Source organism: Octopus sinensis, linkage group LG9, assembly GCF_006345805.1.
Source record: "Octopus sinensis linkage group LG9, ASM634580v1, whole genome shotgun sequence".
In the NCBI taxonomy this organism is placed as follows: domain Eukaryota; kingdom Metazoa; phylum Mollusca; class Cephalopoda; order Octopoda; family Octopodidae; genus Octopus; species Octopus sinensis.
In genome coordinates this window covers 78,000,250-78,006,147 of record NC_043005.1, presented here as the reverse complement: position 1 = coordinate 78,006,147, position 5,898 = coordinate 78,000,250, and positions in this window count along the sequence as shown.

The window sequence follows — 5,898 nt, the reverse complement described above, 5'->3', positions numbered from 1 at the left end:
TACACACAACTTACACACTTACACACACGTTTACATGAAAATGTCCCTACAAGAGCATCCGGGTATTCTTGTGTATAACCTTTACCCTTCAGTTGTTTATTTATATAATGTTTGTTGTTATTTATACAACGCTTGAACTGTTTATAGTTTAACAAATCAGAAATGATAGACGTGGATCAAAGAACAATTGATTCGGCTAAAAACAATACACCTGCGCAACATATGTAGAGGTATGTGTATATATGAACGCCCACATATAGGCATGCACACACACACACACACATACGTATATGTATGTTTTTGTGTATATATATATATATATATAAGCGTAGGCGTGGCTATACATATATGTATGTATATGTGTATATATATATACAAATATATATATAGAAGCGTAGGCGTGGCTATACATATATATATATATATATATATATATATATATATATATATACAAGCGTAGGCGTGGCTGTGTGTTAAGAATTTTGTTTCTCAAACACATGGTTCTGGGTTCGGTTCCACTGCATGGCACCACTATAACCAAAGCTTTGTGAGAGAATTTAGTAGATGGAAACCGAATGTTTAAGTGTGCATGTGTGTCCTCCACCACTGCTTGACAACCGGTGTTGGTATTTTAACTTAGCGGTTCGACAATAGTGCCCGACAGTACAAGTACCAGCCTTTAAATAAAAACAGTACATTCATGTGTTCGATCTTATTATCCATCACCTTCCCTTCTTCTCCACCAAATACACACAGAAATACCCATTTAACTCCATCAGCCTTCGCACTGGTCAACAGAGACAAACATTCCTCTGGCAAATATCCATTACTATTATATCGCCTGAAGAAATGAAGCCATGAAGATGATCAACCCTATGTCCACGGGTGCTATGGACTACATTGTAATCACCCTGGGAATACGGACTGTGAACTTAAGAGACATGTGATTTATCGAAACGCACGTATCGATACATTATATGTTTATGAATTCCACCCAGGGGTTATTGTTATTATGAGGTTATTGTTATTATTACTATATATATATATATATATACTCTCTTTTACTCTTTTACTTGTCTCAGTCATTTGACTGCCGCCATGCTGGAGCACCGCCTTTAATCGAGTAACTCGACCCCGGGACTTATTCTTTTTGTAAGCCCAGTACTTATACTATCGGTCTCTTTTGCCGAACCGCTAAGTAACGGGGACATAAACACACCAGCATCGGTTGTCAAGCAATGCTAGGGGGACAAACAAGGACACGCAAACACACACACGCATGTATATATATATACATACATACGACGGGCTTCTTTCAGTTTACGTCTACCAAATCCACTCACAAGGCTTTGGTCGGCCCGAGGCTATAGTAGAAGACACTTGCCCAAGGTGCCACGCAGTGGTACTGAACCCGGAACCATGTGGTTGGTAAACAAGCTACTTACCACACAGCCACTCCTGCGCCTAGTAATAATAACGATAGATCGTTAGCCACTACACACATTTTTTTTCTCTCCTTGTTTTTTCTGTGTCCCTTTCTGTAGAAGAGCGTAGGCTCGAAACGTAAAAAACTTTTTCTATTCCTGAGTGTTATACTAATACATCTGTTTGTTTTATACACCACCTGTCTTCGTTTTTTGTTTTTCTCGTAAACTCTCCCTATATATATATATATATATGTTGGTCCCGGGTTGATTCGGGGTTAACCACAGTAAATAAGGTACTCAATACATAGCAGAGTAAAATTAATTTATTATATAGAAGGAGCTTCTACAGGACTAGAACTGTTTCATTCAAGAGAAATCTTCAGGAAGCTTCCTGAAGATTTCTCTTGAATGAAACAGTTCTAGTCCTGTAGAAGCTCCTTCTATATAATAAATTAATATATATATATATATATATATATATATATATATATATATATATATATATATATATATATATTATTGTGTCTGTAGAGAGTTATTCTCTTTTAGTGTTTTATTACTTAACACACTCACCGGTTCGATTTCCAGTCTTTTAATTATTAATTTTCACTAACATTTTCGCAGCATATTGCAGACTTTTCAGTAATCGTTTTCAGAGATGCGTAGTTTTTGTTTCTTTGTTTGCGCGTAAATGTGTGCGTCAGTGTGCAAGTATATACATATATGTATGTATGTATTATTGTATGTATGTATGTATGTATGTATGCATGCATGCATGTATGTATGTATGTATGTATGTATGTCTGTATGTATGTATGTATGTATGCATGCATGTATGTGTATGCATGCATGTGTGTATGCATGCATGTATGTGTATGCATGCTTGTGTGTATGCATATGATAGATCGCTAGCCACCAAATCTTTTTCTATTTTCTCTCCCTGTTTATTTGTGTATTCCTTTCTGTTGAAGAGCGTAGGCTCAAAACGTAAAAGACTTTCTCACTTCCCGAGCGTTAAACTAATACATCTGTTTGTTGTTTATACATCCGTCTTCGCCTTTTGTCTTTTTTTCTTTATTTACTTTTTTTTTGTAAATTCTCACTTCATGCATCGCATGCAAATGTCTGGATATGACCGGAAATATATGGTTCCGGTATACAGTGGAGCTAAAAAGAAGTTAGCTAGCCTTATATGTAATGAAGCCAGTGGCAACTGCTCTTGATACAGAAGTAAAGTCGAATAAGATACAAAGCGTTTGTGACAAAGCAAACAAGGAGAACACATGTTACAAGACTGAAAAATTGAGGACTAGCCCGAATATATAGGAAAGCTCTGAAGGATGCAAAACTCAACATTAAGATCGTTGAAATGTCAGGGAGCTCTATCAGATCACAACTATGTAGGACATACCCCTTTGAGAATACCACATGTACCAAAGATAACCACATGGTATGTAAGATTAATCCTGGCATTAACTGTAGAGCTAGACATGTAGTCTACAGCATCAAGTGCATAGAGGGTGCTTATAAAGACAAGAACATGATATTGATAGGTGAGACATCCTGAAGCGGTGCGGAAAGACTAAATGGACATTTGAGACAATATGACGACAAAAAACAGTCAACGATACTCTACCAATATGCCAAAGAGCAACATGGAGGAATATCCAGGCACCCGAAGGCCCCAATACTCAGGCAAATACAGGAGTACGTCCTCATAAATGAAATATCCCCAGTACTAAATAGGAAATATACGTAGAAGGTAGGCATACCCCAATACCCACAGCTTATATATTCACTGGTAGAATTGTTAGTAGGCTGTGATGTGTATGTATATATATATATATATATATATATATATATATATATACAGTAATAATATAGGGTGAAATTAATTAATTTGGAATAATCATTAATTTCACCAAGTAGATTTCGGCGTGTAAAAGCCCCATTTGAGGAAAGTTTAAGTAATACTAAGTAATTAAGGGTTTAGCAACGATTTGCCTCACCACACACCGAATTTAGAAATAGCAGTCAAAGAGTTATAGCTATTCTTTCTACTAAAAGGGAGATCTCAGTAAAACCACAGCACTTGAAAGGCAAACACAGACAGGCAAGAGAGAAAGAAATGACGACAATCGATCATACAATATTAAGTTACCTACGGACGTACGTTTCGAAATTAAGTTTTAGGAAAGCATAAGAATTAGATAATTATGTCTTACCCAACTTCTTTTCTCATCAGCGTAGGACACTACAATTATGAATAATTGTATATTAAATTTCGAGGTACTAGAAGACATCATCTCAACTCAGTATCAGAGCGAGCTAAAGCCGTTACCAGTATCACCAAATTCAAAGTGTGAATGAAAGTTTGTTTCACCAACCCCCTCCCACCAGCGTGCAGCCAAGACAAGATGTTGTGGTCATTTACTGGGATGAAATATGGTTATCAGTAATAATATAGGGTGAAATTAATTAATTTGGAATAATCATTAATTTCACCAAGTAGATTTCGGCATGTAAAAGCCCCATTTGAGGAAAGTTTAAGTAATATACATATATACATATATACATATATACATATATATGTCTGTCTGTATGTATGTATGTATGTATATAGGTAGGTAGATGGATATGTAAGTAAACATAGATAAATACATAAACAGATTCATTGGTAATATGGACAGACATACACACATACACAAATGAAGACTGAAACACATGAACATACACGCACATACACACATACAAACACATACACATACTAACACACAAACAAATTATACAGAATATATACATCATACAGACGTACTCACACGCATACATATGTATACGCATACACGCATACATACATACCTACATATTTGCATACACAGGCACACTGACGCACACACATGCGCACAAACAAACTGACAAACAGAATGCAGCCCGGATAATGAACAAAGTGTCTTGCTCAAGGACACAACACGTCGCTGGGAATCGAACTCACGATCGCAAGCCGAATGTCTAACCGCTAAAACAAACGCTTTCACACATACACACATATGTATATATATATATATATACATATATACATACAAATATATATATATATATGTGTGTGTATGTATATATATATATATATGTGTGTGTGTGTGTAAGTGTGTAAGTGTGTGTGTGTGTGTGTGTTTGTGTGTATACGTCTGCAGATAGTACCTGCCCTTCAAAGAGAAAATAAATACTGGGGTTGATGCATTCCTATAAAAGCCTTTTAATGCACTGCCCCAGCATGGCCGCAGTGTAATGATTGCAACAAGTAATAGATAAACGAGTGGTTGCGTGGTAAAAAGCTTGCTTTCTAACCACACGGCCTTGGGTTCATTCCCGCTGTGTGGTACCTTGGGAAAGTATCTTCTACTGTAGCGTCGGACCAACCAAATCCTTGTGAGTGGATTTCATAGATACAAACTGAAAGAAGCCCATCTTAATTTTATGTATATATGTATGTGTGTATGTATGTATGTATGTATGTATGTATGTATGTATGTATGTATGTATGTATGTATGTATGTATGTGTGTGTGTTTTTGTGCTTGTGTGTCTATGTTTCTCCTCCACCATCGCTTGACAAGCGATGTTGGAGTATTTACAAAATGTCAACTAGCGGTTCGGCAAAAGTGACCGATAGAATAAGAAGCAAGCTTGCAAAGAATGCGTATTGGTGGTGGTGGGTTGATTTGTTTCGCTAAAGGCTTTGCTCCAGCATGGCCGCAATCAAATGACTGAAACAAGTAAAAGAATTATATATATATATATATATATATATATATATTCATACACACACATATAAATATGTATATCTATTTAAGGTATGTTTTTGCTATACATCCCAAAATAAAATCAAAACTTGAAGTTCAAGTGCATCTGACATATATTTTTGATAGAAAACATACAAATAAACATCGACTTATCAAAATATTTTGAAGATTGTTTTCACGATCATACTCCTTTATCTTCGTTTACCCCCCCATTCTGATTGTTCCTTAATAATAGAAATTCTAAACTTGATTATTATATAAGCAACTTGAAGCTGGGAATTATATTTAGATCATATTCTGGGTGAAGGATTGTTTTTAACAACAGGTCAAACCTCATTGAGATTTTTTTCTTTGGTTGGGGACGGGGATCCCACTTGACCTCCCATTCAAGAATTATTATTATTATTACTAAGGCAGCGAGCTGGCAGAATCATTAGCACGCCGGGCAAAATATTTAGCGGTATTTCGTCTGCCGCTACGTTCTGAGTTCAAATTCTGCCGAGGTCGACTTTGCCTTTAATCCTTTCGGAGTCGATTAAATAAGTACCAGTTACGAACTGGGGTCGATATAATCGACTTAATCCGTGTGTCTGTCCTTGTTTGTCCTCTCTGTGTTTAGCGCCTTGCGGGCAGTAAAGAAATAGGTATTTCGTCTGCCGTTACGTTCTGAGT